General features: G+C 37.3%; 1 protein-coding gene across 15 annotated transcripts in view; it reads left to right on the top strand.

The window, feature by feature from the left end:
• OTUD7A (OTU deubiquitinase 7A) overlaps positions 1-15,244 on the top strand; it is a 118,315-nt gene that overhangs the window by 47,390 nt on the left and 55,681 nt on the right. For 10 of the 15 annotated variants that reach the window (XM_082061337.1, XM_082061336.1, XM_082061335.1 and 7 more), the window contains exon 4: positions 10,040-10,169. The gene's annotated coding sequence lies outside the window, so the exon portion shown is untranslated. Of the gene's footprint in view, positions 1-9,299; positions 9,443-10,039; positions 10,174-15,244 lie in introns of all 15 variants that reach the window. The other 5 variants (XM_082061334.1, XM_082061333.1, XM_082061340.1 and 2 more) reach the window with 2 other exon arrangements.

Below are 15,244 nucleotides of genomic sequence, written 5' to 3'. Positions count from 1 at the left end.
TCACTGAAGTTGTGCAGCAAATTGCAAATGATGGATAAAAAGTATTTCTCTTCAGAATAAATAGTATGTGTTGTGCTGTTTGTTATTATAGTCAGCTTAGTCATGTTCAGTAGAAAGCTGCCAAAACTGGAAGTAAGAGCAAAATTGCTATAAAAACTAAACCCCTAATTTCATCTTTATGCCTCTACATACAATAAGGAAGGCAGCTGAAAAAGATTTAAGTATTTTTTCAGATTCCTCGAAATACAGAATTGGGAGAAGAAAAACAACTGCAGTTCCTCCCTGCTCTTCCATACCCTCATTAGCACTCTTAGGGCAATACATATTCTGCATTTTTCCTGCATCTAGCCAAGGCAAGGTGAGTGTATTGACCTATCTGCAATCCTTTCATCATGAACATCACTTTGTTACTTCTTTTCCATATAGGAAGGCAAAGTGGTGTAATTCTAGCAGTTCAGGTCCTTTCATCAGCCAGGTTTCTGCAGTAAGAAACTTAATATATTTCAGCTTTGCTAGTCCTTAACTTTTTGTCTCCGTATGGAAAAAAAGACACTTGCTGAAGTTGCTGCTTCCACAGATGCATGTGTTTTCATCTCAGTAGTGTTTAATGGATGGATTAGTTAATGGAAAGAACAGAGAACAGTGTGAGGACATCTGTCACTTAGTAAGTTCTTGTAGTGGTTTGGAGAAGGACTGGTAAGACAAGAAGACTTCTAATGTCAGCTTTCAGAGGCGACACAGGCTGGGGTGACGTTCTATGAAGTATTTGGCTTTCAAGAGGTAAAGTATTATGAGAAAGTTTACCGCTTATCTGTAAGTAGCATTGGCAATAAGAATATAAATTCTCTGAATGTCTTCTGTCTGAGAGCATGCTACTCAGAGCTTTTAATTATATCAGTTGAATTATAGAGAAAATACAGAGCTAGATTTTGAACCACCTACCCGAGGTTGCCTACATGATTTTGGGTCTTTTGCTTTACTTTAGGAGACTGGCAGTCTAATTTAATCCAGCAGGTGTGGATATTTGTATGTGGGCTAGATATTCATTCACATCAGCTGTGTAAAAATCATAGGTCAGATTCAGTACCATTTGGAGTTGCCTGAGAAGTTTTTTGCAGCTGAATCTCTTTTGAAGGAAATCTATTCGTGAAAGTGCTGTTTTTTCATCCTTTTAGTGAAAACCTCTAGTCTTTAGAGATCATAATAGAAAACATTGATGTTGTACATAAGAAAATAGTAGCTGAGTAGTTTCTGGGTTGCATAGATTAATATTATGTTGCACATAACCAGATCTGCTTCTAAATGAATTAAACATAAATACTGGTGTCATTAGCTTAGTTCGGATACAAGTTATGGTTGTGAATTTCTTCTTTTCCTGACACCACCACTTTTACTTTGATGCTAATGCTTGACAAAATCAAATTATTATCAATGAGATAAAATTCAGCTGGTACCGTTTTACATTTTAAACTACTATGAACTCCCCATAGATTATTTGCTTTTCCATGTCTGCTGACTGCAGCTTCAAGAAAGTAGTTCATTCTGTCTGTCAAGAAATGGAGAATACTGCTGGTTGATTGACTGGTTCAGCAAACTGAAAAGTAAGAGGTTTTCCAAAACATTTGTAAATAAGAGAAGAGCTGACTCAGATGAGCAAATATTGCACGTATTCACTGTCTGGCAAACTGACTGATTTAGTGGGAAGTGACTGACATAAACGATAAAAACATAATTTTTCAAACAGGTTTCTGCAAAAATTGTCAGGGAAATGAGAGTAGCCCTTTTCCTCTGCTGCTTCTGCTTAAGCCACCATTTTGATCTGCTGTCTTAGTTGCTTTCTTGCAGATGATGATAGAACATGGTTTCATGCAAAAGATTTTGTTTGCTTGTAGTGTTGTGTTTTGGGTGGTGTTTGCTAGTTTATTCCTTTTAAGGGGTCTATAGTCTTGCCTGTTTGTTAAGCATCTGTCTTATCAAGCACTACTGATCTGTTGTGGGACCAACTCCCCACATCAAGTAATAGATTTTCTCTCTCTCCCTCCCCTCTCCCCATAGATCATCATTGAAATCACTTCTGTTCCACATCCACATCTTATTATTTTGAACCAACACAAACAGGATTAGTTCTTTTTTCCTGGCTTTTCTGGCTAATAAGCAGACCTGCTAGTCAGGAAGAGCAATTTTCTGCCATGTTTCTTTGAAAAATTTCCAATCAATTGACAATGTATATTGTCCAAAGTGATGATACATTGTTCCTAAAAATAGTCAGAAATTCCCAATCAGTTTTGCTGTGCATTTATCTTCAGATCAGCAGCAAAGCAGAGAATTTGGATCAATATATATTTAAAATAAAGGCAAAAAAAATTAAATGTGTGAAAGAGAATGTCACTTCTGATAGCTTCAAGGAATTTTTGTTTTATAGAACTCTCTACTTTCCAGGGCTTTTTTTGTTATGAAAAACAGCAAAAAATGCAGGTATTTCTGAAATCCACATGTCTGAGATCTTTAAACATATATATATAAAAATAATTCCTTCTGCGGTAGGTTGAACTAAAAGCTGTTTACATGCTGAAGCTTGCACTGAGCTCTACAAAACATGTTCTAATTCCTTAGAGTGATGTTTGCATCATGTTTGTTGACTAAGGAGAATATAAATGCTTTTGTATTTTCCACTCTTTTTTTCTCTCTAGTAGTCTATGATGAGCAGTTTGTTTCGGGAGAGATTGTTCTTCATTTCATTTACAGGTGCTGTTTTAATATGTGAATTTGGTACATAAGTGAAAAAAACAGGCACTGGTGTTATTTTCTTTAGCTGTTGCCTGTAGACAACAATATTCACTGTGGTGAAGGGTTTTATTCCCCGACCCCCAGGCTTATTTTGCAATCAATAGCAATTTCCATTTTTTTTTTTCTGGCTTCCTAAATTTCCTGTTTCACACACTGATATTTAACTCCAACTGTGTCCTGCTTTTCATAGAACATTATAATAGATGGTGACGACAGTGGCAATTAGAACTAATGGTCTACTTCTCAGAGATGCGGAATGTCCATTAATCCTGTTGCAGTTGGTTAGAACTGTTCAAAAGCTCTCAAAAATCAGGCTGCTCTATTTTAACAGCAAACTTTGAATATCTGTTAGTTGCTAATGCCTTTCTTTTGTGTACAGTTCTTCTGCATGTTTCCTTATAACACTTTCCTTGATTCATCAGCTTCCAGTTCTCTTCATTGAGCCTGAGTATATCCTGTTAATTATTTCTTTTTTTATATTGCCTGAATTACAGGAAAAATTGTAAATGCAAAGTAGTAATCCATTTTTATGATTAGAGGCAGCTATAGCTTATTTGTAGGGAGAAGAAACTTAAACAATGTTACAGAATTGATTTGGCTAACAGAAAGAGGGTTTTTCTTGCTGCTTAGGGCCTCTTATATTTTCTTTAAGTTTTGATGAACAGCCATTCTTAACACCAGATAATTTCACACTAGTTGCTGGACATATTTCTTGAAAATGAAGTCAAATTTATAGTTTGTTAGTATATTTAAGCTGAAGTCTAAAAAGGAGTTGCAACACAAAAAATAAACAGATTCCAAGAAAACTACAGAGAATTACAGTGGTACAGTACTACTTCTGCCTTTATTTTTGAAAAAGATCTGCATGGTTTGTGTTGTCATTTGAGGGAACAGAATGTACTATCAGCAAGTTTGCTGATGACACCAAGCTGGGAGGAGTGGCTGACACGCCAGAAGGCTGTGCTGCCATCCAGAGACCTGGACAGGCTGGAGAGTTGGGCAGGGAAAAATTGAATGAAATATAACAAGGGCAAGTGTAGAGTCTTGTATCTGGGCAGGAACAACCCCAGGTTCCAGTATAAGCTGGGGAATGGCCTATTAGAGAGCAGTGTAGGGGAAAGGGACCTGGGGGTCCTGGTGGACAGCAGGATGACCATGAGCCAGCACTGTGCCCTTGTGGCCAGGAAGGCCAATGGCATCCTGGGGTGTATTACAAGGGGAGTGGAACAGTAGTTTAGAGAGGCTCTCCTTCCCCTCTACTCTGCCCTGGTGAGACCACACCTGGAATATTGTGTCCAGTTCTGGGCCCCTCAGTTCCAGAAGGACAGGGAACTGCTGGAGAGAGTCCAGCGCAGGGCAACAAAGATGCTGAAGGGAGAGGAGCATCTTCCTTATGAGGAAAGGCTGGGTCTCTTTAGTTTGGAGAAGAGGAGACCAAGGGATAACCTTATTAATGTTTATAAACATGTAACGGGTGAGTGTCACAAGGATGGAGCCAGGCTCTTCTTGGTGACAACCAATGGTAGGGCAAGGGGTAATGGGTGCAAACTGGAACACAAGAGGTTCCACTTAAACTTGAGAAGAAACTTCTTCTCAGCAAGGGTGACAGAACACTAGACTAGACTGCCCAGGGAGGTTGTGGAGTCTCCTACCCTGGAGACATTCAAAACCCACCTGCACACATTCCTGTGTAGCCTCATCTGGGTGTTCCTGCTCTGGTCGGGGGATTGGACTGGATGAGCTTTTGTCCCTTCCAATCCCTGACATTCTGTGATTCTGTGAAAAAAAATACACCACCACCACCTTTAATAAGCCAGGACAAAGGCACAAATGACCAAGCTTACTCTTCCATTATTTCCCTAAAGAAAATTGTTGTCACACCTTTCTATTGTCCCCCAGGATATCTCTAAATGGAGTATGAGAGGTCTCTCACAGATTTTGAAAAAGACATTTAGCCCCATGTCTTGTATTCTGTAATCATTTCTACACTGGTATTTCACAGCAGCATATAATTTAATACATACTCCTCACATGAACTAGAATAATAGTGCTGACATGCTCAGAGGCTGGCAAACACCACTTGGTTGAGTTTCAGTCAGTTTTAGAACAGATCGTCAGTGACATGGAAGTAAAACCAGAGGTGGTGTGGCACATGGCCTGGCAATGGGGGACTCCATTTCCTCCTATCAAGACCAGTTCCTCAACAGCACTTTTAGCTGAAAAAAATGTCCAGAATCAGACAGTCTGAAGCTTTGCCTCTGTTAGAAGTTTGCTGTCAGAGATAGTGCTGCAAATCCACCTTCTGTAGGTACTGATTTGTAAGTCAACCTTGATTTGATTTTTATCAATTACAGCAATCCTCCAAACAAATTAATTTATACCATCAGGCACACTTTTTACCCAGTGCAACTGTAGCTGCATGGGATTGTTGGTCAAAGAAAATTCCTCCCTCATGTTTAAGAAACATTTTATGTATCAATAGAAGCCTTTCATGTAGGCCAAACCTGAGGCACTCAGCCTGTTGCAAGGTGTTCCTTTGACATTGCTTGTCACGTTGTAGAGGTATCTACTATTTCTTTCCCTAGGACTTGAAAGATCTTTACAACTGCGGTAGAATGTCTCAGCAATTTCTTCAAGATTTAATTAAGAGTAGGTACTTTTCTGCTTAAATAATGGAACGAAACTTGCCATTTTTCCCTTTCCACCACGCAAAGTGATCTGTTGAGTTGGCATTGAAACTAGTGTGCTTACATCTTCCTGTCCTCCCCTACCCTGGCAGAAAGTTTTAGAAATAACCCACAACTGAAAAAACATGATTTTTTTTTTCCTAACCCCAATACTAACTCTCAGATTTTTAAGATGAGCAAAGATTCCACCAATTGAACATGATTTATAATAATTGTGCATTAGTCCTGCTGTAGTGACTATTGGAATAAGTGTCTTCAGAGCACTAAAAACAGGTCAGTGTCCCTTATAATTGATGAGAGTCACATTTCAATTCTTTCTCAGTATAAAATGCTATGTGTGACCTTCACTGCATGACTTTCCTACAGTTTGACACCCTGAGCTGAGGAAGAGTTCAAGATTCTAGTTCTGATCAGCTACATGACAAGCTGTGACAGCTCAGTCACCAGCATAGCTTTTGAGTTGTTTAATGGCCTTTAATACCACATCTGTGATGTATTGTTCTGTACTATTCAAATGAGAGGACAAGTGCTTTCTCTCTACATTCGTCTGATGCATGGTTTTCAGTTTTCCTAATGATTTCTTCACAGACTGTCAATTACTTATGTAGTTTAAGTGAAACACACATTTTCTATGCTTAAATTATGTATCTTCAAAATGTTGTGAAATGAGTCATTCCAGATTCCATGTCTTATATCATTATTTTCTCCTTTGTATCTCTAGTTGTTCTAAAAATCTTGGAGATTACATCAAAGCATTTGAAGTTTTTACTAGGAAAAATAATTAAGCCTTCTGTTCTCCTTAGTTTGGTTTTCTAACGTAAATGCAATAAATGAAGAGCTTCATGTTTCACAGAAATGAGGATGGGAGTCACAGAGCTGAGGGAAATTACCAGTTCTGTTTTGCTCCATGTGTCTGTGTGAGCTCTTTTCCTGCTGTAGCTTATTTAACTGCTGTATACATTGAGTTGATATACTTACTGTTGAATTCCAGCACATTATATTGTTTGGCAAGTTAGTAATGTGCTATTCTTTCTACATTATATGCATCTAAGGACTTACAAGGACTTGCTTTTTGTACATAATCTGAATCTCCGAAATTCAATTCTGCTGTTATTTTTTGTGTACTTGTAAGAGAGGGAACTTTCCCATCAGTCTGTCACTGAAGCTGTGGGATGAACTACAAACATGGAAAAAATCACCATTATGTGTTTTGCCTTGATTTGAGAAATAATGCAAAGAGTAACAGATAGTCAAACCTTGTGTTTAAAATAGCAGCTGAATTGTCTACCTTAAGGCATGAATATGCTGAAGGCTCCATTTTAAAAGACTATACTGAACTCTTAACTTGTTGCCTGTGCATTTAATGTACAGCATTTGAGCCTTTCTCCAGCCTCCATGTGCAAGAAGATAAATGATGCTCACAGAATTGGATCAATAAGGCTATTTATACAAAGCTCATAATGCTAACACTTTGGATGTTCTTTAAGCTTCTGCCTTCATGTCCCTGTCACCTCAATCCACTGCACGCGTTTTCTGAGTCAAACTAGTAATAAGCCAAGGAGAGGAGAAATGTGTTCCGTTTCTCACATGAAGAACCACTAGTCAGGGTAAATAAGAATTTTGCTACCTAGAGGAGAGATCTTTTCCTTCATCAGTAACTACTGAGGAACTATAGAGACTTAAGAAAGAGATAAAGTGCTAGATATTTCTCCTGCAGTGGATTTGAAGAGATTTCATGTGATGAAGGTTCAGTACAAAAAGAAAATCCGCTTGTGCTAGCACTTAATAAATAATAATAATTATATAATATATCTTCTAAAATACTACTGCTTTCGTATTGTTAGAGGCAACTTTTCCTTCATGTGTTGCTTGAGCTAAATGAAATCTTCACAGAGAACCACTGATTCATGTAAGGCCTTGTTCTGAATGTAGAATTTACACTGAAGAAGCCTAGTGTTAAAAGAAACTAAGCACAAAGCTGGTGTCTTGTACTAAAACTACTTGAGACTTCACACATGAAAAAAAATAATGGAAGCGAGTACATGCTTGAGACTTTGTGGGGATATGCTGATCTAGGTTCAACAGGATATTAGCAGAGAAGGTTTTCAGCACTGTACAGCTGGTCCTGAAGAAGACTCTGTTAGAAATAGGAGTGGAAAACGGGACACGTTTTGAGTTTAGCACAAGGACTGCATGGCAGTCTCAAAAGAAAAGTGAGGTACTTCTAAAACCTCAGTAGAGGAAGCTTCTTCAGCTCTTTGTCAATGATTACTTTGAAATGTCAGACTAAAATAGGGGAAAAAATTAGAAGGTTACTATGAGTATTAATTCTTAATGCAGAATCTCAGTGGATTTTACTAAGACTCCTCCTTATCCTCAAAAGACCTGTTTGAGATCAGGTTCTTTGTTTTGAAATACATACAAGGGAGAACGCTCCCTCAGAAGGACCTTTCATAATAACAAAATTAAGTTCTTAAGGTGTGAAGTTAGCCTTAATGTGGGATTCCTGCACAGGTTATGATTATAATCTCCCATATGCTAGTCAGGTGAAATGCCATTTGTAAAGAAGAACTTGTGTTTCACAGAATGACTGCAGAAATTATTTGCAAGGGTAGCAATAACTGCTATAAATCTCACTGCAAGTTATGTATAAGCTTCAGTTTTTGCACACTGTACTTACCAGGGTAAAGATAATGTCCAGTGAAACAGGTAAAAACTAAAAAGAGTGAACAGAAAACCAAATAAATTATTGAAGCTGCAGTGCATGCATGAGAAGTGCCAAAAAGGGCTGAGCTACATGCATTTCCTCGTACCCTAACAATCATAGTAGCCACGGTAATCTTTTAGGTCACTTGTTTATGACAGCAAACTAAATGGAATAATTTTTAGCATAGTTTAAGTGGTACATTGTGATTTGCTAAAAAGTGTATGTACTGCAAGCACATGCATTAAGTCCACTTTCAACTGATGTGGGTTGATTGTTGGATGGAAAGGGTTTATTTTTCTGTGCAGCTGATGCGTTGAACAAGACTATAAAAATGCTTCATTCATTCTTTGTTAATATGTAGCTGAAAAAAGGAATATGCATTGACCGCTTGATTATTTGGGATGGGGATAAAAGTTAAATCTCCTTAGCAGAAACATAATCATTTGATTTTGAAGGCTGCATTAGAGTTTTTAGTTATTTTCCCACAGCTATTAGGAATTTCATAGGATAGATGGAAATGTTGAGGCATATTCACACTTGATGGTTATTTCTATCCCTTGCAGTTCAAGTGTATTTGAAAGTGTTAGATCTATTAAAAGTTACTTTGGTAAGTTGATGAGGTTTTACAGTTGGTATTTTTTAAAGTTCTGTGAATGTGACAAAGATGAGGGTCATAGGGAAATGTGGGGTGACTGCTACTTATATTTCCTTTCCAATGTATGAAATGATTCTTTTTATGTTATTCTGAACTTTATAATCTTCTGTATGAGGATATCTGTGATATGGTTCATTCACGAGCAATCCCCGAAAAAGAATTGAAGATAATTCTGTGGTCAGATATATGATTCTTGCATAAAAATACATAATGGTGAAGGAAAATAAAATATATAGGAATCTCATTAAGTATTGTGTATTAGCTCACAAACACTTCACGTTAGAGTTGACACAGACGACTGGGATTTTTTGCATAAGGACTATTATCTACTGCGATTGGGTTATTTCTAGGAAATGTGGTATTCTAGGAACTAATGAGAAATAATACACTATTCTGTTTTCATACCGTAATTCTCACAAATTAATGAAAAATGTTGACCTTGTTACATTTCTGCCTGTTTTAGAAGCATTATTGGAAGGAATATTTTCCATGATGAAAGGATTTGGATACATATCTGTTAAATCCTGATTTTGATAACGCTGGGCTCAGTTACAAGCGTATGAGTTTTGTGAATGGATTAAAAAGCCAGAAACAGTAAAACTGATTGTAAGTGCCTTTTAAAATAATAAGGTGGAGCTTATAGTAATTAGATCATATATTTGCAAACAGCAGGATTTATACGTAAGAGACAGGATTAGATTATATGCGAAGGGAAATAGCGTTGATTTTGAAAATAAATCCCATGAAATAAAGTAGTGTTCCTTCTTTCTTCATGTGTTTGTCCCTTTTTTCCATGAAAAAAAAAAGTGGCTATCCTGGTTGATTCTTCTCCTGGATAACTCTTCAGTACTTCGTTGCCTTCGATTTTGAAAGCTTATAAGAAGAAAAATTTCTGAAGGTGTATTTGATGAAGCTTAAAGAGAACTGTTAGATGAATTTTTAAGTGGGAATGACTATTTTCACATAAGGTAGCCATAAAGATATTTTAGTACATTCATAAATTTTTTTTCCTTAATTGTCTGGGTTATGCCCAAGTAATCTTCTTAATGCTAACTACTGTATATGGTAATTTATCCGCATTGAGAGTAGTATCTATTAGGCTCCTAAGGTCAAAGGTAAAGTTGATTTTGGCAGTTATCATTATTATTATTCAAATAGCATGGAATAAGAAGAGTTATTAATATACCACTTCTTTTTTTCCAGATTTCTCAGGGGACAAAATTTTGCTTATTCATACCTTCTACTGTGGCAAAAATGGATTATTTTCCTCACCAAAAACCAGCAGCATAACGCCCATCTGACACATGCCTCAAGGAACTCTTATTTAAAGTCTGTAAGTAAGTCAAATTAAAAATTTGCTTAAAGGTAGTTTTAATCAGCTATCTATTTACAGCTTAAGAATAAGCAGCCTTAAAAGAACTAATCTTAGCAGCCTGGCTTCTTAGCAGCAGCATTTGTTCCTAAATGAAAATATAGGAGGAAGTAACTTGGTGTAAAGCAGAGGTTGAGGTTGAGCAGCTGCCTGACCACTGTGTGCCCGTGTGTCCTACCTGTGTGCTCTGCTCCTCTCCCCACATCCTCCGGTAAAGCTTGACTGCGAGACAAGGCAAATCAAAAGCTGTAGGGTTATGCATGAATAACACAATGGGAAAGATTGTCTGTGTTGTAAATGAAGCTTTAACTCCTGTTGCTATGACAATTTTAGAATTTGCAATGTAGAAATAGGAGGCTAAGTAACTCAAAATGTAAGGAACAGCAAGCGGTTAAGCTGGTCTTCAGTGTGGTGTTGTTGAGCAGTGTGCATTTCATGGTGTCTGTAGGCTCAAGTGTTTCATATTTAATGTAATGCAAACTTGAAAATACTAAAGTCCACATTACATGTATCCAATAATGGTTATTCAGACATCTTGCTTTTTACATGCTGATGTAAGTTTTATGCATGCAGAGTATGATATGTGTTTTTATGAGAGAAAACTATGTTAAGATTAGAGTTATGGCCAGCATACCTTCTTTATTTGAAAGAAGGATGACATTTGGAGGAATATGTTCAATTTTTGAAAATAATATCTTATTGCAGTGTCAGGAAAAAAAATTAAATGGGGAAAATGAGCGGAAAAATTCGGAATGAGGAAATAATTTAGCTTGTTCGTATTGCTTCTGTAGAGATACATTTTAGTGGAAGAGATGCATGTTACTTAATGAAAATCTGTGTTTAATAAAAGACCTCATATTAACATTTGAAACCCTATTTCTTCTATTTCCAGTATAGTATAGTATAATCCTACCTACTTCTTTATTACTCTTCCAGATAAAGAACAATTGATGCTTGAATTTGATTTAAAATGAAGGTCTTTGTTTTCGGGAAATTCCAGTTTCATTAGGGACATTACATTTATCTCTTGCACTGCTGCTTTCTGCCAGAACACAATGAACACACTGTGAGGGCCCTTGTAGATAAAATAAGAGAAAGACCGTAACTGATTTACCTGCATTCTCTTACCTGTCATCTTGTATGAAAGCAAAAACATTATAGCAATGGTGATATTTTATCCTGAAAAAATACTGGTGAAGATATGTAGAGGATCCTTACCTGGAAAGGCTCTGTCTTCTGCTTGTCAGTTTATTTTACGTCTGGACACCTATTGCTGTGGACTTCTTATTTATCTAGAATGGTTTTTTCCTATGAGAACATAATGGTTCTTGAGTAAGAACAATGGTGTTACAAAAACTCTCTGAAGCTCTATGAAAACACAGTTGTGAAAATGTTCCAGTAGAACATCTGAGCAGATGAATTAATCCTTTTGCCTGTGCACCTGACGTGGGGCTGGTGCTGTGCGTTCTGCCAGCCTGTGGTCAGTGCTGGAGGGCAAGTGAAGGACCTCTCAGTTGTTATCAGTGTCATCAGTGACTGTAGGTGTTTCTGAACATTATATGGGGCCTCAGGTATTTTAAGGTTTCTCTACCTTCCCATAATGTTTCTTCACTGGAAGTATGTCATAGCTTTTAAACTCAGCATGATTTATTAAATTGTTCTTTTCTACTCTTTTCTTTTCCAATGATAGCTTATAACCTCTAATTCTCAAACAAATCACCTCAAAAGATGATTTAGTGGTGTCCTCTATCAATAGTTCTAGCTTCAAATAATTCAAATAAATAAGCAAATAGTAGAGGTTTTAAATAGCATTTCTGAAAACTCAAATGTAGCTGCATTTTTAAAATACTTCCCATTAGTTCTCTGAACTTTGGTGGTGTCTGCCTAGAACTGAACTTGAAATAGTTGAACAAATCTCTTCTCTTTGATAACAGTTCTTCTTCGACTGTTCCCACGGGGATTTAGTGTGTTCAGTGTGGGTTCTTCAGCATAGCTTCTCTCATTCTCGATTTTTTTACTTCTCCATCTAATGTTCAGGGCTTGTCTACACAAGATGCTGAGGAAAATTAATGCAAGTCAAGTAAATGTAGGAATTTAAAGAGGGCAGCTTAAATCCCACCAAGTCTCTGTGCACTCTCCCATTCATAATTAAAGTGGCCTCCAGTGAATTTAGTTTAATTCACTTCGAAGGCAAGATGAGCCAAACCAAATTAAGGCCACATATTATTCCCAGATGAAAGTGTTTGCAAAGGAATTTAATGGACATGGACAAATTCAGTTAATTTGAGTTAATTTTCTCAAGTTCCATTATGTAGACAAAACCTTAGTAAAAATGCCTGATTGCAGCTTTTCTTTTTCTTCTTTTTTGTTCTTCACCTTTTGTTGCTATAACTCTGATATTTTATACTTGAGAGGGTACATGACCCATAATTGTACTAGACACTAAATGTTGCCTCATTGTCTTACATGTTTTGAGAGTCCACCTTTTATAATTAACACATAAGTACCCCACTTCGCCACCAAGCCTAGTGCATGTTACCTTTTGTTAGGCTGTTATCATCATTTTTACTGCTTCAGATAAGGCCTTTTAATTCCCCAGCAACTGTTTAAAGCATTTTTTACAGTTTTGCAGAACAGGGTGATTATTATTGCAAATAAGTTGTGACCACATGTCCCTTCTATAATGTAATTATGCAGTGCCTCTTAATGGAGTGATTTGCTGGTAGGACTCAGTCAAGTACAGCTAATTTGAATGGAGTCAGATTAAAGGTACTTGTATGACTTAGGAGCCGCTCTTCCTAGCTCGGTACAGAGGCTTTAAGGAACATTTTGCTGAAGTGTACAATAGCTTAAATGGTACACTTCGTACAGATATGTTTCCTGAGGCAATCAGTTTCTATTCTTAAATATTTTAAAATGCTTTTTCTTACATTATACAACAAATTATCCCCTTTCACTGCCTCCTGTATTTGCATTGTATAAATAAGAAATTATTTAGGGAAGAAAATTGTCTAGAAAGTGAGTGAAAACCAAGGTCTTCCTTGTGTTTTGAGGGTCAAGACGTTTCCATTTACATTTAGTTCAGAGTGCTGCTTGTGTATCGTGTGGCACATTTGAGAGGAAAAGTGCAAGTACATGCATGTGTCTATACTATTAACCACGAGAGGAGTGATGTTTATTGACAGGTGGGTACAATATGGATCATTGTGTTAGATCTCCTCCAAGTGTGTCTTTTTACAGTGTAAGTTGTGCTAACGCTTTGAGGAGCCACCCAGAGCAAAGGTAGCGGAAGTGGTTTTGTGGGTGAGGCGAGACTGTTCAGCTGGTGAGATGCTCCCTTCTAAATTCTAGAGAGCTGAGGAAAAAAAATAGTGCTGGTTCACATGTGTACAGAGAGGATCCTACCAAGTCTGCTCCTTGCTTTCAGAGTGCAGAGCATGCAGACTTCAGGCTTTTTGTAAAGGTTTTTCTTCATGGTGAGGTAGTACAAGTAACAGCCAGACTGTCTGCCACCTCTGATAGTTAGAACTAGAAAATGGGGTAGAGGGGTGATGTTTGCTGCATGAAAAAGGCAAAAATAATACATGGTTAGTAGTTAGTACTAACAATTGGCAAAATACTGCTACAGTAGGAAACCTAGTATCTGACATTTGAAGTGGGTTTGCGTGGAAACTGCAGGAGTCCAACTGCAGTCAGGACAGTCCTGTAGACCGTATTTAATTTTTAAGTAATCCAACACAGTGCACTCCAGGTAATCAGTGCTGGGTTTGTTCTGTTTTCTTTCGTTTTTAACATTCGTTAACCTGTTTCATCATTGATTCTTCCATCTTTTCAGGCAGATCTGTCCCTGTAAACACTATTAATCTGTGCTGTTAATTTAGGTCTGATGAGTAACAGGAAGGATTAAATAGCATGGATATTTTTATGCAGGTGTTCCAAGCATACCTACAGGACCCAGAGTCCACAGAATTATAGAGCATAATGCACAGGTATAGAGGGGGCTTTTGGCTAGAAAACATTTGCACCCTCATGGATTTGGAAGGTGTGCATTGGGTGTGCTTTCTTGGCACCCACACAAGGCAGGTGTTTTCTACGTGTATAGCTATTCATCATTACATAATGGAACCTGGATAATATTTCATTTTAAATTATTATTTTTCAGTAAAACAACTGTTAGCCTTATCTCTGGCTCTGTTGCATGTGAGCTGTGTTTTCATCAGCTGTCAATGCACAGATATTACCTGCTTTCTATATGTAGACAGAGAACTTTCTGCATTGTGAGAAAGAACCACTTCTGTAGGAAAGATCTTCATAGGCAGCTTACACAACCTTCGCTGGGATGAGTTAAGAACAAAATGTGTCTGTTCATGTAATCGAGAGGCAATTTTGAGGTCACGTGTGATGTCATAAATGCAGAAAAAGACTGATCTTTTGCTGTGAAAAGGGTATCTTTTCAGTACTACTCTTGAAAATACTGAACTAATGCTGATACTGAGAAAATTAATGAATTGACTTCTTCAGACTTACATGCACTTCTGTTTTCCAAATTTATGAGCAGTCTAGCCCCCACACATAGTGACTGTACTTGAGTGCCCATCTGGTGCTGAGGCACTTTTGATTGTTACCTGCAATTTGCTAATGCTTTGTATCATTCACCTGTGGCAAGTTCTTTCAGCTTGGTTCATGTTTCTATCCTACTGGTTAGATTTATTTCATTCTTTCTCCTAATCACTAAATAAAATAGTTGTATTCACTTTATTGTGATCTTTTTGTATGGATGTTAGTGCTGTTTAGTACAGTTGACCTATGGATGAGTATTTATTTTTTAAAAGTAGCATTTTTGTCCTGCATTTGCATTGAAACAGATTCAGTTGTGACAAAGCTAGGATGCCAAATTTGCCCATAATCCACTAAGGTAGTTCTTGTCCTAAAGTGCCTGCAGTCCTTTTTAATTAGCCTCCTCAGTAGTTCCAGCTTTCCTTCTGTTACTACATCTTCATTATGTTACATTTTAGAAGTGTTTCCCTTGTCCAGTG

This window comes from Streptopelia decaocto (assembly GCF_964273445.1).
Source record: "Streptopelia decaocto genome assembly, chromosome: 9".
NCBI classification, from domain to species: Eukaryota; Metazoa; Chordata; class Aves; order Columbiformes; family Columbidae; genus Streptopelia; species Streptopelia decaocto.
The sequence above is the reverse complement of the archived record's forward strand: the minus strand, read 5'-3'. Positions and strand labels throughout refer to the sequence as shown.